Here is a 20,981-nt window from a genome sequence, read left to right as displayed (position 1 = left end):
ACTTTTGAGAGAGAGACAGAGAAACACAGCATGAGTGGGGAAGGGGCAGTGAGAGAGGGAGACACAGAATCAGAAGCAGGCTCCAGGCCCTGAGCTGTCAGCACAGAGCCGACGCGGGGCTCAAACTCACGGACTGCGAGATCATGACCTGAGTTGGTTAAACATTTAACCTACTGAGCCACCCAGGCACCCAAGCCCAGGTGTTTCAGATACAGAATTATACCAAACCTTCAAAGTTCAGATACTCAAGGTAGTCCATAAGTTGTTTAAAAGCAATAAGAATGAAGAAAAACTTCCTCATTCCTTTAATGAGATAACATTCATATAAAACCTGATAGGATACAAAAGTAGAAGATTACAAAGCCATATCACTTATAAATATTGGTTCAAATGAGCTATGTTAAATATTAGCAAAAAGAATACAAAACCACTAAGAAAATAATAAACCTTGAGCAAGTGGAATTTGCTCTAGAAATTAAAAGTTTAATTATTAAGAAATCCATTAGCACCTGGTAGCTCCATCAGCTGACTGTTCAACTCTTGATTTTGGCTCAGGTCATGATCGTGGGGTTGTGCGATCGAGCCCTGCATCAGGCTCCGTGCTGAGTGTGGAGCCTTCCTGAGATATTCTCTCTCTCTGTCTCTCTTTCTCCCCCCCAACCACCCACTCAGCTTGCTCTCTCTCTCTCAAAAAGTTTTTAAAAGAAAGTCATTAAATAATATACCATATCAATACATCTAAGAAAACAAATCATATGATTATCTCCATAGATGCTGATGAAGCCTTTTAACAAAATTCAACACCCATTTTTGATATAAGCACTCAAAAAACAGAAACTCATGAATACTTTCTTAAGATGATGGGCTATATTTAGAACAGTGTGTGTGTGCGGCGCGCACATGTGTGTGTATATGTGTGTCTGAGTGTGCACTGGTGACATTGGGGAGAAACCAATAAACATAAGAACTGCAAATGAAGTAAAACTATCTCTTTTTGCAGATGATAGGATACTGTTCATGGAAATCTCTAGAGAACTAATGATAAGACTAATGTAAACAATAAAAGAATTTAGTAAGTTAGCAGGACATGAAAAGCCTCCAGTTAATCAATAGCCAGTAAGGTGATATAATGGTAGAGAAAACCTCATAGGAAAAAAAAACAACAACACCAAACACCAGAAAGCTTTGGGTTAAACTAAACAAGCCATGTATAAAACCCATATAGGGAACTTTTAACATAATCTAGAAAGGCATAAATGGACTTGAACAAAAGGAAAAACATCCCTCATTCTTTGATAAAGTGGCTTGACATCATAAAGATATCAATTCTCCCCAGGTTAATTCAGAAATGTAACATAATCCTAATAAAAATGCCAGTAAGCTTTTTTTTTTTTAGTGGAGTTAGGCAAATGTCGATACTAACATTTATATGGAAGAACATACATACATGATGATGTCTAAGAAGACACTGAAAACAAGTGATGAAGCCCTACTGACACTAAAACAAACTATAAAGCCACTACAATTAAAACTGTGGAACTGGCACCTGAATAGGAAACAGTTTCAATCAAATGGAATATCTGGAAATCAACCCCAAAACGTGGAAATGTAACTCATGACGGTGGTATTTCAGATCACTGGGACAGAAATGAGTGGTTTAATGAATGGTGCTAAGATAAAATTACGTCTATCCTTCACACCACTCACAAAAATAAACTCCCAAGGATTAGGAATCTAAATATGTGTGCGCGCGCATGTGGTGGTGTCGGTGGCGGGGCGAGAGGGAGGAGCCATACACATATGTAGGGTATTCCCGTTATTTCCGGGTGATTCGGGAAAAAGAAATGATCATGAGGTGGCAGTACCACACAAAAGCTTTCTTTGGGCAGAACTTCGGCAGGTTTTCTCGTGGAGAAAGTCCCTCAGGTATGAGAAAATACGGAAGCTATAGCACGAAAGCCACTACTCAGAAAGGGAGGGGGCCAACTCCTACCGTAGGAGGTGATCACAGAGGGGGTTTATGTGTCTAGGCTATGTTGCTTAGCAGCTAGTGGGAAGTCTCTGGGTCAGGAAGTTCGGAAGGGTAGCAGCAGCTTGGGGGGAGTTATAGCCCCAGGATTTATCTTATCTGCAGCTGTTGGGCTTGGGGCATAACTGCTGTGTGTGTGCAAAGCAGGAAGGCTTTGAATGGCTAAAATATCTCCTTGTTCGAAGTAAGTTTAAAACAACTGAAAGTGTAAGAATTTCGCATTTGGCACTGTGAACAATCTTGCTGTGAACCCTGGCGCGCAAATATCTATTCAAGTCCCTGACTTCAGCTCCTTTGGATTCCCAGAAGTGGAATTGATGGGTCATACAGTTAGTTCTCTGTTTAATGATTTGAGGAAACTCCTTGCCGTTTTCCACAGCGGTTGCACCACTCCGCATTCCCACCAGCAACGTGCACGAGTTCCAGTTTCCCCACATCCTCACCAGCATGTGTTACTTTCTGGTTCTTGGATAATAGCCATCCTAAGGGGGTGGGGGGAACGAAGCGGTATTTCATTGTGGTTTTCATTTGCATTTCCCTAATGATTACTGATATTGGACATCTTCTCATGTACTTTCAGGTACTTGGTCACGTGTGGATCTTTTCTGGAGAAACGTCTATTTGAGTCCTTTCCCAGGGGCACCTGAGAGGCTCAGTAAGTGTCCGACTTCAGCTCAGGTTGTGATCTCACCGGTTCGTGCGTTCGAGCCCTGCAGCAGGCTCTGTGCCAACAGCTCAGAGCCTGGAGCCTGCTTGGAATTCTGTGTCTCCCTCTCTCTCTGCCCCTCTCCTGCCCACGCTGCGTCTCTTTCTCAAAAATAAACATTAAAAAAATTTAAAAACAAAGTCCTTTCCCCCATTTCAGTTGGGTTGCTGTTTTTTGTTGTTGAGTGGTAGTTCTTTATCGATTCTGGATGTTAGCACCTTATCAGATATATGATTTGCAAATATTTCTCCCATTCTTTGGGTGGTCTTTTCACTCTCGTTATTGTCCTTTGATGCACAGAAGTTTGTGATTTTCAGGGGCGCCTGGCTGGCTCAGTCAGTAGACTGTGCGACTCTTGATCTTGCGTTTGTGAGTTTGAGCCCCATGTTGGGTGTAGAGGTTGCTTAAATAAATAAAACGTGTCTTAAAAAGCTTGTGGTTTTGATTAAGTTCAACTTACCTATTTTTTTAATGTTCATTTAGTTTCGAGAAAGAGTGTGTATGTGGCGGGGAAGGGACAGAGCGAGGCAAAGACCCAGAATCTGAAGCAGGCTCCAAGCTCTACACTGTCGGCACAGAGCCTGACGCGGCTGGAACTCACAAACCGTGAGATCATGACCTGAGCCAGTCACTTAACTAACTGAGCCACCAGATGCCCCCCTTTTTTTCTTAATGTAGGCTTTTATTGCTATAAAATTCCTTCTTATACCTGCATTTGCTTCAACTCATAAGTTTTGGTAGGTGTTTTCATTTTCGATTCAAGACTTTTTAAAATAAAGTTTATTTACTTTGAGAGACAGAAAGAGAGAGAGTGCACAAGCAGAGGAGGGGCAGAGAGAGAGAGGGAGAGAATCCCAAGCAGGCTCCACGCTGTCAGCATGGAGCCCAATGTGGGGCTTGAACTCACGAACCGTGAGATCATGACCTGAGTTGAAATCAGGAGTCGGACCCTTAAACAACTGAGCCATTTTTAAAAAATGTTCTAGGTGGAATAGACATATTGTGGTTAAGTAGAACACCCATATTCCTAGGAGATGCACATGAAAGCATTTACGTGTCTGTCATAATGTCTTCAACTTAAGTTTCAAATGATTCAGCGGAGGGAAAAATGTAAACTAGGAGGTGGCAAAGGGTTAACAGTTGATAGGTCCAGGTGAAGGGTATATATATTCTTTCAACTTTTGAAAGTTTTCAAAATAAAAAGTTGGCGGGGGGCAGGCAGGGGAGAATCCATTTGGTCCCAAACAAAATCGTCTTACGATAAAACGAATCCGGACTCTGGAAAAAAAACATGAGTGTTTCCAAGAAACCAGCCTCTCTCTTCATAGTGATCCTGGGAAGCTACCGCTGGATGAAAGAAATGTCACGGATTTACCTCCTCACCCAACGAGGGATTAGGGGCGCCCGGGTGCAGTCCGCTCAGCTCTCACCAGAACCCGCCCACATCCGCAGAGAAGCCAGGATGCACCGACCGCGCCTCCCGCGCCTGAGCGGAAGTAGCACGTTTTCCTTCCCACCAAAGGCAGGCCAGTTATTCGCTGGAAGCCTCGCGTGGCAACGAGACCAGACTCGCACTTTGACCCCGCGCTTACCACGTCGGCCCGACGCCCTACCCCACTTCCGTTCCAGAAGAGCCGGGGGGGGGGGGGGGGGGGGGGGGGGGGGGGGACAGACCGGAAGCCAATTTAGTCGGCCCCGCCCCCGCACGCGGGGGGGAACTTCCGTAGAGCGCTGCGTCCCAGGAGAGCACACTTCCGCTTCCGATCCCGAGGAAAGAAGGGGTGCGGCCCCCTGCCTACAACTTAGGGCGCGGAAATTCTACGCTCCTCCTTTGAGAACCTAGCTGAACACAGTGGGGCGACCAGGCCAGAGGCGTGGCCTGACTCGGGGTTCACAACCACTTGGAGGCGGGGCTTTGTCCCCGCAAAGTTATTTCTTTTTCTTCCCACTTGTATCTACAGCCCTATACCATGACCGGCCATGTTCGTAGTGGCAAGCTTGGCAATCCGCAAAATGTTACACCTTTCCCTTCATTCGTTTTTCTTAAAATGTGCTTCAAGTGTTTGCTTTTTGCAGTTTTGGCTAGTCATTCCTGGATGCTTCTTGCATGTATGTGTATGTATGCATTTCACATTGATTAATTATATGATTAATACAATAATGGTATTTTTATGTGTTTGTCATGAGTCTAGCCACCTTGACAAACATTAGTTCTAATAATTTGTTGATTTTCTTGGATTTTTAAATGGCCTAAATAACCGTAAACAATAATCTATTTTAATGTATTTTTCTTTTCTGCCAATAATTGTACCTCATTTCATTTTCCTGGCTTACGGGTTGGTCAGAATTTCTAATAATAGGTTGAGTAATAGCAGTGATTAGGTGGCATCCTTGTCTTTTGATGTGTAAAGCAATGGTTCTAAAGTTTCTCCATTAATTATATTTGTAGCGGGGTGGGAATGTCAATGACCTTTAACAGGTGAAAGAAAGTAATTTTTATCCTTGAACTGGGAGGAGACTTTATTGTGAAGATGCGCTGAATTCTGTCCAATGATTTTTTAGGCTTCTGTTGATTTAACTTTATAGAATCTTAAGTCATACAAAATACTCAATATTTGAGTAGTGAAATTTGTCTGTCCTTTATAGTTTCTGAATAAATTATTGTGCTATCAAAAGGGTGTCCAAACTCTAGGTTATGAAAATACTTTCCTAATTTTCTTATAGTTTGAAACCTTTATAACAGTAGATATTTAGGTATGTAGTGTGACATGGAAATGGAACTCTGTGCTCCTCCAGATGGGTGGTTTATATGTTGCTTTGGTTGCAGTAGTTTTGTAATTTTTAATATCTGTTTACAACAGTTATAGGGATGACGAATGTTGCTTCACATACTAAATTATTTACCCTCAGAGCTACTCTACAAAATGCTGCTACTCTCATCCTCAAGTTACAATTAAAAAACAAACTTATGCACAGAGAGCTTACACTTGATTCAGTCTTAGGCAGTCTGGTCTCACAGTCATCTTGCTTCACCATTGGGTTATTGAACACCATTAAGACAAGTCTTTATTTAATAGATTCTTGGCTGATCTCTGGTATTTATTTCTCATGTAAAATTTGAAATCATTTAGTTATTGTTTTACATTTATATGTTAGTCTTAGGAGAACTGGTCTTTCTTTCTTTATATAAATCTTCTCATCCAGTAATTATTTTCACTTGTTCAGATCTTTTTTCATTGTACTTGATAATCTGTATATGTGTATCTTGTCCATTTCTTGTTGTATTTCTAATATTTTGAAATCTCTTCTCCCTATTGAGAATGGAAGTTTTCCCCATATTTATTTCTACATGAAGCTTGTGTGTGGAGGAGGTTGGATGTGTATGTGAGGTGTTGTCTTGTGATGAGTGCTCCTGAGAAAATTGATGCTAAGTTTTAAAACAGAATATTTTGTGCTTCTATACATAAACCATAACTAAAGATAGAGATAATCTTGGTCTCTTTTTTCCCACTATTTATAGAGGTTATTTGCAGGAACCAGAATCTGGAAAGCAGTGTTGAATAAGCATGGAATATATGGGCAATCCTGCCTTGTTCTGGATTGAACTGAAAATATTTTGGCCCTGTACCTGAAGCTGCCTGGGGCCCTCTGGCCAACTTAGTAGTCTTTAAGCTTTAGCAAGCAGCCTTAGCTCACATGATTGGTTAACCTTTCTTTGTGTATCTATAGATACACAATACATGCATTCTTTCCTAGAAAGAACAGAGTACTTCTAAATGTCGCCAGACCCTCCTGCACCACGCATGGGCACCAAGGAACCAGACCCCCCTGCATAATCGTTGGGCACTAAGGAACCAGACCCCCTGGCACAATCTCCAAGCACTGAGAAAACATCTGTAGCTGGTACCATTGAGTCTGCACATAATGACAAAATATTACGGACCACTGTACTCCCTTTACTGATTAACTGCCCTAAATGCTTTTAAAAACCCTTGGGCCAGGCAAGAACCTCGGAGTTGGCCTTTGGACAAGAGTCCACCTTCTCCCCAGGTAGCTTAGCCTCCTGAATAAAGCTCATATTCCTTTCCAATCAAAACTCATCTCTTGAGTATTGGCTTTTCAAGCGACAGGCAGCCTAACATGGGTTTCAGTAACAGGTCTTCAATTAAATTAATCATTTAATAGAATTATTAAATAAAAATCATTCTACTGGTGAAATGTGAATATGGTCTATAGTCTAATAATATTATGCCAATGTCAACGCCTTTGTTTTGATTATTGTACCATGGTTATGTAAGATGTTGTTAAGGGAAGCTAGGTGTACTAATTTTGTAATTTCTCTTTGTTAGGTGAGGTCATCAAGATGTGACCACTGGTTGACCCAAGAGCTGGGCTTGGGCAGTTGGAGGCTCCTCACCCTTTCCCTTGTCCTTGCAATGCATGTTCCACTTGTTTTCCCCATTCCCAGAAGCTGCCCCAAGGATATAGCCTTGAGACAGAAATGTGGTGTTGAAACTACCAAGAAGGTATACACGTCTGAACCCGTTAAGGCCTCTATATAAACTTTTAAGATTTGACAGGCAGGTGCTGCAAACTACTTGTCTTGAGGCTGCCTAAAACAAGCCTCTTAAGTAAATTCCTTTGCCACCTAACTCTTGGTCTTGGGGTCATGAGTTCGAGCCCCACGTTGGATGTAGAGATTGCTTAAATAAATAAACTTAAAAAAACTTGCCACCTACCAGTCTGGAATGGTTTGCCTCTATTTTTGTCTTTCTCCACCTTAGGGTAAAGGGGCTGGTTTCAGATTTCACCCAGGAAGCTCCCAAGGAGGTTTTGAAGCAACACTATTGAGTCTAAAATTGTTCAAAAATAAAAAGTGGTTTTTTTTAAATTATATTATGATTGAGTTGGGATAGTGTTCAAACTTCGGCAGGTGCCCAAAATGCCTACTTAACATCTCCACTACCTTGTGTGATGGCCATCCTAATTTTGAGACACCCAACACGGAATTCATGATTGCCCCCAATACTTGTTCCTGCTTTCCTTCATTTCTTTTCATTTCTTTTTTTTTTTTTTTTTTTGCTTTACTTCATTTCAATAAGTGACAATTCCATTATTGTAGTTGTTCAAGCTGAAATCCTTGGGGCCACCTTTCAACCTTTTCTTTTTCTCATATCCCGCACGTAATCTACCACAAAATCCTATCAATTCCATGTTCAGAATATTATAAAGAATACAAAAACTATAGTCATAATTAATCCACATATCACCATATATCTACACGTCACTGGACGTTAGGGCTTATCTGCTTCAGCAGCTGGAGTTACCTTAACTAATATGATAGATGAGATAGATAATAGATAGATAGATAGATACAATGATAGATGACAGATACAGAGATAGATACATAAATAGATATCCCTGTGGTACTTGTGTATGTGTTTCTAGACATAGAAACAAAGAGGGGAAGTGCTAAGTCACTGGGTATGCTGTTTTTTATTTTTAAAATACATCTAGGGGCACCTGGGTGGCTCAGTCAGTTAAGCATTTGACTCTTGATTTCAGCTCAAGTCATGATCTCACAGTCATGAGATTGAGCTCTGCGTTGGGCTCCAATGCTGGGCATGAAGCCTGCTAAAGATTCTTTTTTTCTCCCTCCTGCCCCTCTCCCCTGCTGGCACTCTCTCTAAAAAAATTAATATATAAAATAAAATACATATAATTATCCTCCAAAGTGGTTGTTACCATTTATACTCGCTCCTATTTGTGTAATAAGGTATCAGTTTTCTTACATACTTGCCTATCATTGAATTTTAAAAATATTTGCCATTCTGGGATGCCTGGGTGGCTCAGTTGGTGGAGCATGTGACTCGATCTCAGGGCTGTAAGTTCAATCCCTATGATGGGCCTAGAGCTTACTTAAAAATAAATAAAATATTTTTAAAAAATAAGAATATTTGCCATCCTGATGGGAGGAAAATAGTGTCTCAGTATTAATATACTTTTCCCTGATTATTCCTAAGAAATTATGTTCTTTCATCTAATTTCAGGTCTAATTTTATATCTCAACATGTGATACCTTCTCTTTTCTGTTATTTTTAACATATCCAACAAGGTGATAGAAAAACCATTTTGGTATTTTTAAATATCTTAAATATATTTTTAAATTTGAGAGAGAGAGTGCGAGTGGGAAAGAGGGGCAGATGCAAAGACAGGGAGAATCTTTAAAAAAAAATTTTTTTTAATGTTTATTTTTGAGAGAGTGTGAGTGGGTGAGGGGAAGAGAGAGAGGGAGACACAATGTGAAGCAGGCTCCAGGCTCTGAGCTGTCAGCACAGAGCCCAACAAGGGGCTCGAACTCATGAGCTGAGAGATGGTCATGACCTGAGCCAAGGTCAGATGCTTAACCAAGTGAGCCACCCAGGCGCCCCAAGAGAGGGAGAATTTCAAGCAGGCTCCACACTCAGCAAGAGGCCCCGGCTCAATCCCACCACCCTGGGATCTTGACCTGAACTGAAATCAAGAGTCAAACACTCACCCGACTGAGCAAAAGCCATTTTGTATTTTTATATATTCTACTTTACTAATGAATTATCTTTACGTATTTATTTTTAAATGTTTATCTATTTTAGGAGAGTGGGCATGTGCAAGAAGGGGAGGGGTAGAGAGATAGGAGAGAGAATCCCAAGCAGGCTCCCTGCTGCCAGCACATAGCCCGATTCAGGGGTCAAACCCACGAACCATGAGATCATGACCTGAGCCGAAACTAAGAGTCTGACACTTAACGGACTGAACCACCCAGGCACCCCTGAATTGTATTTACTTATGAAGTTTGACATTGTTTCAGTTGATGCTTAGACCTGCGATCTTGTCTTGATCTCTTTACCCATTCTTCCAAAATAAGTTTCTCTCATTTCTGTAAAATGAGAAAATAAGTTTCTCTCGTTTCTTAAGGTTCTGCTCAGATCTTTTTAAACAGTGTTAAGGGGCGCCTGGGTGGCGCAGTCGGTTAAGCGTCCGACTTCAGCCAGGTCACGATCTCGCGGTCCGTGGGTTCGAGCCCCGTGTCGGGCTCTGGGCTGATGGCTCGGAGCCTGGAGCCTGTTTCCGATTCTGTGTCTCCCTCTCTCTCTGCCCCTCCCCCGTTCATGCTCTTTCTCTGTCTGTCCCAAAAATAAATAAAAACGTTGAAAAAAAATTAAAAAAAAAATAAACAGTGTTAAACATCAATAATAATGTTAAAGTGGAGTTTTAAAAAATGAGTAAATGAGTAAAACTACTCATCTGATAAAAAATAATAAACCATTACATGTAAACATAAATAACATTTTTATTTTGAAAAAATAATATTTTCCAAACCAGAAAATTTAGACAGAATAATTGCACTATTTGATATTTTTGCATGTCTTTAGTGTCTGCTTAACAGATATAAACAGCTGTATTCTCATATTTGCTTCTACAATCAATCTGTTGTGATTTGTTTTAATTTGAGTATATGAAGGAATTTAGCTTCACAAAGACACACAGATGAAAAGAGAAGTGTATTTTTACAGCCTCTTGAGATAACTGGACAGTCTTCTTTGATACTGCACCCAAACTAACAAGTGGTCATTTTTAAATTTTTAATTTTTGTAATGTTTCTTTATTTTTGAGAGAGAGACAGAGTGCAAGCAGGGGAGGGGCAAGAGACAGAGGGAGACACAGAATCTGAAGCAGGCTCCAGACTCTGAGCTGTCAGCACAGAAGCCAACGTGGGGCTCAAACCCACAAGCCGTGAGATCATGACCTGAGCTGAAGTCAGACGCTTAACTGACTGAGCCACCAGGCGCCCCAAAGTGGTCACTTCTTAAAGATTAGTTGCAATAGGAATCTAAAACCCTATCAATAAACTTGTCATGCTCTGTCACAAACAAAAACAAATGGATTGAGAATTTAAATGTGAAGCTGAACTTCAAAAAATGAAGACACTGAAACCAAATACATTTATAATCAGTTGTTTGGGAAGGACTTCTTAAACAGAGCACAAAAACCTTTATCATTGGGGCGCCTGGCTGGTTCAGTCAGTCAGGCGTCTGAGTTTGGCTCAGGTCATGATCTCACCGTCCGTGAGTTCGAGCCCCGTGTCAGGCTCTGTGCTGACAGCTCAGAGCCTGGAGCTTGCTTCGGATTCTGTGTCTCCCTCTCTCTCTTGTCCCTCTCCTGCTCATGCTCTGTCTCTCAGAAAAAAATAAACGTTAAAAAAAAAAAAACCTTCTCCATTAAGGAAAAGACTAATAAATCTGACTAAAATTCAGAATCTCTGCCATCAAGACATGATAAAGAGACATTTACAAACAAGAGTAAAAATTGGTAACAAAGATATCATAGTTCTAAACATCATGGGGAAATAACAAAGATACAAAGAAAAATCATCAAAAACATGTACAGGTAATTCCCAAGGGGAAATTCCAAACAGCCAGTATTATAAAAAATACCCATTATGAATAATAATCAGCCAAATACAAATCAGAACAATGAGATACCATTTTTTTTTTACTTTTTTAACGTTTATTTATTTTTGAGACAGAGAGAGACAGAGCATGAACGGGGGAGGGTCAGAGAGAGAGGGAGACACAGAATCTGAAGCAGGCTCCAGGCTCTGAGCTGTCAGCACAGACCCCGACACAGGGCTCGAACTCACAGACCGCGAGATCATGACCTGAGCCGAAGTCAGATGCTTAACTGACTGAGCCACCTAGGCGCCCCAAGATACCATTTCTTAACTACTCTAAAATATAAAATGCAAAAAAACAAAACACATAAAACATAAAAACAAATTTTAGCATACAGATTCTATAGCCAGTGAACTTGTTTATTTATTTATTTATTTTAGACAGAGCGAGAGAGAGAGAGAGAGAGAGAGAGAGGTAACAAGTTAGCGAGGGGCAGAGAAAGAGAGGTAGAGAGAAGAGAGAAGGGGGGTCACCCAAAGCAGGGCTCAAGATCACCTTATGTGGGTCCCAGACTCACAAACCTTGAGATCATGAGCTGAGCCGAAGACAGATGCTTAACCAACTGAGCCACCCAGGCGCCTGAGTTCACTTTTAGACTCATTTATATGTATGTGCAATGGGAGATGTGCAAGAATGTTTACAGCAGCATTATTCATAATGGATAAAAGCTGCAAGCAACCCAAAGAAGTCCATCCACTCTACACTGGATAAATAAGCTGTGGTGTATTCATACAAAAAGTCCCTTACGTAGCAACTAAATAAATTAATTACAACTATATGTGACACATAAATAAATGCCAAAAATGTGTGAGCAAAAGTAGGTCACATGAAAATATATAAAGATGTTATTCACTTACATAGTGTTTTTCTTTCCTTGATCTTTTTTTTAGTAACTTTATTTTGAAATAGTATCAGAACCACAAGAAGTTGAAAAATAGTACAGAGTTCCCATGTACTCTTCACCCAGCTTCCCCCAATGGTAATATCTTAACATAACCACAGTACATTCTTTAAACCAGGACACTGGCATTGCTACAATACTATTAATTCAGGTACAGACCTCATCTGCATCTTACCTATTGTTATTTGTACTCTTTTCTTTTATGGGGGCAGGGAGACAATACAGTTCTGTAGGTAATATATGAGTGATCAAGTACTGTGACATTTTATTTTATTTTTAATGTTTATTTATTTTTGGGACAGAGAGAGAGCATGAACGAGAGAGGGTCAGAGAGAGAGGGAGACACAGAATCTGAAGCAGGATCCAGGCTCTGAGCTGTCAGCACAGAGCCCGACACGGGGCTCGAACTCACGGACCGTGAGATCATGACCTGAGCCGAAGTTGGACGCTTAACCGACTGAGCCACCCAGGCGCCCCTGTGACATTTTATCACATATACAGATAGCTTCAAGTAACCATGCTCACAATCAGGATACAGAAAAATTCCATCTCCACCAAGAAACCCTTTCTTTTTTTTTTTTTTTTAATTTTTCTTTTAAAATTTTACATCCAAGTTAGTTAGCATATAGTACAACAATGTTTTCAGGAGTAGATTCCTTAATGTCCCTTACCCACTTAGCCCATCCCCCTCTCACAACCCCTCCAGCAACCCTCTGTTTGTTCTCCATATTTAAGTCTCTTATGTTTTGTCCCTCTCCTTTTTTTTACATTATTTTTGTTTCCCTTCCCTTGTGTTCATCTGTTCTGTGTCTTAAAGCCCTCATGACTGAAGTCATACATTCGTCTTTCTCTGACTAATTTTGCTTAGCATAATACCCTCTAGTTCATCCACGTAGTTGCAAATGGCAAGATTTCATTCCTTTTGATTGCCAAGTAATATTCCACTGTATGTATACACCACATCTTCTTTATCCATTCATCCATCGATGGACATTTGGGCTCTTCCCATACTTTGGCTATTGTTGATAGTGCTGTTATAAACACTGGGGTGCATCTGCCCCTTCAAAAGAGCGTACCAGTATCCCTTGGATAAATATCTAGTAGTGAAATTGCTGGATTGTAGCGTAGTTCTATTTTTAATTTTTTGAGGATCTCCAGACTGTTTTTCCAGAGTAGCTGCACCAGTTTGCATTCCCATCAGCAGTGCAAAAGAGATCTTCTTTCTCTGCATCCTTGCCAATATCTTTAATTAATTTACTGATAAATTAAACATTAAACTAAAATCCATTTATTTTTGTGTATGGTGTAAGAAAGTGGTCCAGGTTCATTCTTCTGCATGTTGCTGTCCAGTTTTCCCAGCACCACTTGCTGAAAAGGCGGTCTTTATTCCATTGGGTATTCTTTCCTGCTTTGTCAAAGATTAGTTGGGCATACGTTTGTGGGTCCATTTCTGGGTTCTTTATTCTGTCCCATTGATCTGAGTGTCTGTTTTTGTGCCAGTACCATACTGTCTTCATGATTACAGCTTTGTAATACAGCTTGCAGTCCGGGATTGTGATGGCTCCTGCTTTGGTTTTCTTTTTCAAGATTGCTTTGGCTACTTGGGGTATTTTCTGGTTCCGCACAAATTTTAGGTTTGTTTGTTCTAGCTCTGTGAAGAATGCTGGTGTTATTTTGATAGGTATGGCATTGAATATGTAGATTGTTTTGGGTAGTATCAACATTTTAACAATATTTGGTCTTCCTATCCAGAAGCATGGAATATTTTTCCATGTTTTTGTGTCTTCTTCAATTTCTGTCATAAGCTTTCTATAGTTTTCAGTGTATACATTTTTCACCTCTTTGGTTAGATTCATTCCTAGGTATTTTATGGCTTTTGCTGCAATTGTAAATGGGATTGATTCCTTGATTTCTCTTTCTGTTGCTTCATCATTGGTGTATAGGAATGCAACCGATTTCTGTCCGTTGATTTTATGTCCTGCAACTTTGCTGAATTCATGGATCAGTTCTAGCAGGTTTTTGGTGGAATCCATCATCTGCAAAGAGTTAAAGTTTGACCTCCTCCTGGCTGATCTGGATGCCTTTTATTTCTTTGTGTTGTCTGATTACTGAGGCTAAGACTTCCAATACTATATTGATTAACAGTGGCAAGAGTGGACATCCTTGTCTGGTTCCTGACCTTAGGGTAAAGCTCTCAGTTTTTCCCCATTGAGGATGATATTAGCGTTGGGTCTTTCATATATGGTTTATGATCTCAAGGTATGATCCTTCTATCCCTACTTTGAGGGATTTTATCAAGAAAGAACGCTGTATTTGGTCAAATGCTTTGTCTGCATAATGAGAGGGCCATGTGGTTCTTGTCCTTACTTTTACTGATGTGATGAATCACATTGATTGTTTTGTGAATATTGAACCATCCCTGAATCCCAGGTATAAATCCCACTTGGTTGTGGTGAATAATTTTTTTAATGTATTGTTGGATCCAGTTGGCTAAGACCTTGTTGAGGAATTTTGCGTCCATGTTCATCAGGGAAACTGGTCTATAGTTCTCCTTTTTAATGGGGTCTTTGTCTGGTTTCGGAATCAAGGTAATGCTGGCTTCATAGAAAGAGTTTGGAAATTTTCCTTCCATTTCTATTTTTTGGAACAGCTTCAAGAGAATAGGTGTTAACTCTTCCTTAAATGTTTGGTAGAATTCCCCTGGAAAGCCATCTGGCCCTGGACTCTTGTTTTTTGGGAGATTTTTGATTACTAATTCGATTTCTTTACTGGTTATGGGTCTGTTCAAATTTTCTATTTCTTCCTATTTCAGCTGATTTTTTTTAATTTTTTCTTATTTTTCCTCTTTCAGTTTTGGTAATTAATATGTTTCTAGGAATTTGTCCATTTCTTCCAGATTGCCCATTTTATTGGCATATAGTTGCCCATAATAATCTCTTATTATTGTTTATATTTCTGCTGTGTTTGTTGTGATCTCTCCTCTTTCATTCTTGATTTTATTTATTTGGGTCCTTTCCGTTTTCTTTTGGGTCAAACTGGCTAGTGGTGTATCAGTTTTGTTAATTCTTTCAAAGAACCAGCTTCTGGTTTCACTGACCTTTGTTTCCTTCTAACCCATGTTATCCTTCTCCCAACCCATGGCAATGTGTTGTCACGTAAGAAATTAATAAATTCAGAATCACAATAGTTATTTCATCTTGAGAAAATTCATGAAGATCCCATACATGAGACTTCTGAGGCACAGCAATCTTCTCTCTCTTGGCTTGGTTGATGACTACAAATTTACTCTTTTTTAACAGTGTGTATATATTTTCATCAAATCTTTTCTATTTCCAATTTTTTCAAAGAAAAATACAGAATAGAAATTACAACTATTAAGGTAGCAGAAATTAATCCAACATACTAGATATGACAATAAAAAATGAGATTGGTTGACAAACCAAAAGGTATTTTCAGATTGGATTTTTTTTTAATCCAGCTACATCCTATTTACAAGAGACACATCTAAAACTTAAGTACACTGAAGTTGAAATGAGAAAAATGGAGACATACATAACAAATACCAACAAAAGGAAATTGGCATGGCTTTATTAATAATACTTAATTAACAAACTATTAATGAGATTAAATTATTAATATTAAATCAATATTAAATTCAATTAAATAAATAATTTTTTAAGATTAAAAAATCTTTCTCCTTACTGTCTCCAATTTTTCTCCTACTTTGTCCCAAATCCATTTCAATCAGGCTTCTGTGGGCAGACCAAAGAATCAACTTTGACAAGGTCCTCAAGGACTTACATTGATATTTTGATATTTATTGTCAAATTCAGTCAGAAAAAAAGGGAGAAGAGCCAAGGAGGACTGAGTAGGGGGTCTCAGACCTCAGCACAGTCTGGCCAAGTTTGGGCCAAGCCAGTGAGGGGTTCTTGAGCCACAGACATCACTAGAAGACTAGAGACTTACCACCCATAGGAAGGGCTTACATGATTCCTCCTGCCAAGCTTACTCACTGCTAGGAGCAGTCTTAGCACAACACCAGAGGTAGGTCCTGGGATGGGTAGCAACCAGGGCCATCAGCCAACTAAGCCCCTAGGAGGCTATCTAAGGGGCAGGTTCTCACGGCCGCCACACCAGGAATAACCATACTCAGCTGGGAGTAATGAAAACTAACTAAGAGTAATAAAAAGTTCCTGGGGCGCCTGGGTGGCTCAGCTGGTTGAGTGTCCGACTTCGGCTCAGGTCATGATCTCACGGTCCGTGGGTTCGAGCCCCGCGTCGGGCTCTGTGCTGACAGCTCAGAGCCTGGAGCCTGCTTCCGATTCTGTGTCTCCTTCTCTCTCTGCCCCTCCCCCATTCATGCTCTTTCTCTAAAAAAATAAACAAACATTAACCAAAACAAATAAATAAAATAAAATAAAATATTCCTGATAGCTCCTCTGCCACAAAACTACAATCTCACTTTTTCTTTTTAAAGAATCTTTCTTCTTCTCACATAACATAAGTCTAGAAATAAGCAGTTCACGGCTGCTACAGCCACTCAAAGAAACCCCTGGGAAGCAAGGAGTCTTGCGTTCTAGATGCACCATCTCTACCTGTAGTTTCTGCCTACCGGTTACAGAGTAACCTCCTTCCAACTCCAAGCACTGTATCTCGTTTCTAGGCAGAATGGAGGAGGAAGGACCATGAACAAAAAGTGAAAATAACAAGATGGGACTGTCGCCTTTTTAAGAGCTCTCCTAGAAGCTGCGCCAGTGACTGCCTACCTGCCACGGGCCAGGGCTCTGGGACATGACTATTCCTTCAAAAAAGACTAAGAGAGAGGGGCGCCTGGGTGGCTCAGTCGGTTAAGCATCCAGCTTTGGCTACGTCATGATCTCAATGGTTCCTGGGTTCGAGCCCCGCATCAGGCTCTATGCTGACAGCTCAGAGCCTGGAGCCTGCTTCAGATTCTATGTCTCCCTCTCTCTCTGCCCTTCCCCTGCTCACGCTCTGTCTGTCTCAAAAATAAACATTTAAAAATGAATAAATAAATAAACAAACATTTAAAAAAATAAAAATAAACTAAAAAAAGAAAGACTAAGAGAGAGTGCTTGTTGGGTTTTGTTTTCGTTTGGTTGGTTTTGTTTTTACAGTGAACAATAACAAGTTGAGCAAAATCCAAGTTGTGAGAGTAAGAATGGGGAGAATGGATGTAGAGGCAGCCAGCAGTGTCTGCCGCCCCAGACCAGAGAGAAAGTCCCAACAAATGCCAAAGAATCCATATCCTACAGATCACAGACTCTGACCACAAAGCCATCAGATGGGAAATGAAAAGGTAACTAAGAACTGGCACTGCATCTTGGAAACATATTCCTGAGCAGCCCATGAGTCCAAGAAGTCGTCAAAACAGAAATGAGACGGTATTTACAACTGAGCCATAATAAATAAAAATATTAACTATCACAACTTGTTCAATAATCTAGAGGGCATTTAGAGGGATATGAGTATTCTTGGGTATATATATTATGAAAGAAAAAACAAATTAATGAGCTAGGGGTCCACCTTAAGAATGCAGCACAGGGGCGCTTGGGTGGCACAGTTGGTTAAGCGTCTGACTTCAGCCAGGTCACCATCTCGCGGTCGGTGAGTTCGAACCCCGTGTCGGGCTCTGGGCTGATGGCTCAGAGCCTGGAGCCTGTTTCCGATTCTGTGTCTCCCTCTCTCTCTGCCCCTCCCCCGTTCATGCTCTGTCCCTCTCTGTCCCAAAAATAAATAAACGTTGAAAAAAAAAAAAAAAAAGAATGCAGCACAATGGCAATCTCCTGTTCACAAATGGATATGGCCTCAGTCTCTCTCAGAACGAGTTCTCTTGTGAACAGTAAGTGAAGATCCACACTTGAAGACCCTCCATATTCATTATCCTAACAGGACCTCCCTCCATTGGGCCCTCACATGTTTCATACAAGAATGAGTGCTTATGAAGGCTTTCACACCTTCTTCTGTGAAAAAAATATGACTTTCTGTGCAGGTATACAGTTCCTGCCCTGATTCTTTTGAGTTGAGCAAAGTGACTTTTGCCAGATGGCTCCATTAAGTGTCTTTTATCCCAGAACTTCACAATTAAGATTTCTTAAAACCATTTTTATAACAAAATTATGTTCCAAATCCTCAATAAAGGGTATTTGTAGGATGGGAGAAATTCAATTATAGTTTGTGTGCTAGTAACATTATTTTGTTAATGTTAAATTTCATGACTATATTAATATTTTGATTATAGAGGAAAATGTCTGTGGGAAGGCAATTCTCCACGGGCAGCTCATGTTTGCACATCTTACTCTGTTCTGTACTATGTCTTCAAGGATGTTTATATAACATCCATAGACGGGGGCAGATTTTTTGTTGTTCAGTGTAATAAAGATAATGTCTCCTTCTGGGGCAAAGAACAAGAAGGTTTGTTTGCAGCTCCTTAGAAAAGCTTGGGGTTCCTCAGGTATAAAACAAATCCACTTCATGTCTCCCCTGTGGGTCTTGAGAGTCAAGAGGAATTGATGGCAACATGAAGCTTATACTGGCTGCTGTGCTGTGACAAAGTCCTTGATCTCTGATCCAGAAGTCTGGTGTCTTTGGCCAACATCCATGAAACTGTGGCAGGGTAATTTGTTAGCCTATAAGTAGGAATTTGAGTTCCTGACAATGTCTTTGTTCTTAGGATAAATGTTAAAGGAGTCTTATGTCTGTAAAAGCTCAACCATAAAATAAAATTATACACACACACACACACACACACACACACACAGCTATAACTGTCAAAAAATGTTGACAACTGGTGAATCTAAGTGAAGGAATGGACTTGGGGAATTTTCCCAACTAATATTATGAGGCTACCACATCACTGTAACCTTGTAACAACAATAACAAAAGGATGACAGGAGAAAGAAAACCTGCAGGCAATCTCACTCAAAGATGCAGAAATCCTATCATATTAGAAAACTAGGAACAAAAAAAAAAAAAAAAAGGAAACTAGGAACAATGTCACACAATGATGTGTGACAGATACATTATCCAGGAATGCAGTTAATTTCACAGTGAAAAATAAACTGAAGTAATTTACTCCACAAACATGTTAGAAATGTTACATGTATTCATTCATTCATTCAACAAATACTTATTGAGTGCCTATTATGTGTCCATTGCCTACCATTGTTCTAGAGGTTTTGAAATACATCAGTGAACAAATATTACCATCTCAGGGGAAGCCGAACAAACATAAAATCCAAGATCTGTTCATGAGAAAGAAGGCCAACACCTTAGATAACAAAAGAAACTCTCTCATCCTAGTAAAGTTATCTACAAAAATGTTATAGAGAACACCACACTTAAAAGATGAAATATGAAAAAAAATGCCCTTTAAGATCAAGAAGAAGAAAAGAGTTCCTAGGACTTCTTCTAGTCAATAGGGTTCAAGCCACAGCCAGAGAGAGTCAGGAAACAAAATCATAAGAAAAGAATAAGGATTGAAAAGGAGCAAAAGAATTCTGCCTGTATTTGTAGATAAGATTATCTACAGAAAACCTCAAAAGATCTACGCATCAGTTATCAGAATAAGAGTAGAGCAAGTTTGCTACAAGCCAAACTCAACATAACAAAGACAATTATCTATGAGGACCAGCAAGATACACCGCCAGCCCTTCTCCAGAAACCTTACAGCCTGATTTAGTTTGAAGTATCCAATGCCTATGAAAGAAAACAATTCAAGTTCTCATAAAAAGTCCAAAAAGACTTCTAAAGAACACAAGGGAAAGAACCAAATTAGACAGTGCAGCACTGAAACTACTGAGTAAAAGGAGGTAGACTCTGAAAAAGATGACAATGTCAAACTAAATAAAAAGCCCATCTGAATCCCAGTAAATGAGTTAAAAAGGGTCACACTCTTCAATCATTCATCCATTCCAAAAAGGATTCATCAATTGAACTCCCACATCATTTGAGAAAAGATATTATTACTGTCCCCTACAAACAATGTCAAAATTGCAAGGATAACTCAAAAGCTACGTATTATGGATATACTCTACCACAATGGAGACTGTACTAGAGTTATCAAAATGCACGTCCAATGGCATCTCCTTTTATAACAGATACAGTTTAGTGAGATATAGTTTCATATCAGAAGACTCATCATTTTAAAATTCAAATGATTTTTAGTGAACTCACTGAGTTGTGCAACTATCAGCACAGACCAGTTTTAGAACATTGCTGTCAAAACCAACAAGATCCTTCATGTCTATGAAATCAGGTTCCCATCCCCAGCCCAAGCAAACACAATCCTGCTATCTGCCTCTATGGCTTTGCCTATTCGGGATATTCCAAATAAATGGAATCATACAATATGCAGTCCTTTGTGACTGGTTTCTTTCACTGAGCATAATGTTTTCAAAGTCCATCCATGTTGTAGGATGTACCAAAACTTCATTTCTTTGTATTGCCAAGTATTGCCCTCTTGTGGGTAGTCAGGCTAGAGCTCCTATTGAAGGCTTTCCCACAGTTGCTGCAACAGTAAAGCTTCTCCCCACTATGGACTCTCCTGTGCGCCCCCAGATGGAATTTCCTGCCAAAGGCTTTGCCATAGTCATCACACAGTCCCTCTTGGCGTGCACTCACTTATGCATGGTCAGGTCATTGCTCCTGATGAAGGCCTTTCTACAGTCATTGCATTTATACAGTTTCTTCCAATTGCGTATCCTCTTAAGAGCAGCAAGGACTCAAGCTGGATCTGAAGAAATTCCCACGTTGGTTGCAGTCATACAGTTTCTCTCCAGTGGGAGTTCACAAATGTGTTATAAAGGACGAATGAGGACCCAAAGCTTTCCCACA

At 40.1% G+C, this 20,981-nt stretch overlaps 1 long non-coding RNA gene across 2 annotated transcripts in view; it reads right to left on the bottom strand.

Moving 5' to 3' along the window:
- Positions 1-20,981, bottom strand: part of LOC106979033 (uncharacterized) — a 52,193-nt gene that overhangs the window by 9,474 nt on the left and 21,738 nt on the right. The window lies entirely within an intron of this gene.

Source organism: Acinonyx jubatus, chromosome A2 (assembly GCF_027475565.1).
Source record: "Acinonyx jubatus isolate Ajub_Pintada_27869175 chromosome A2, VMU_Ajub_asm_v1.0, whole genome shotgun sequence".
NCBI lineage: Eukaryota > Metazoa > Chordata > Mammalia > Carnivora > Felidae > Acinonyx > Acinonyx jubatus.
The sequence above is the reverse complement of the archived record's forward strand: the minus strand, read 5'-3'. Positions and strand labels throughout refer to the sequence as shown.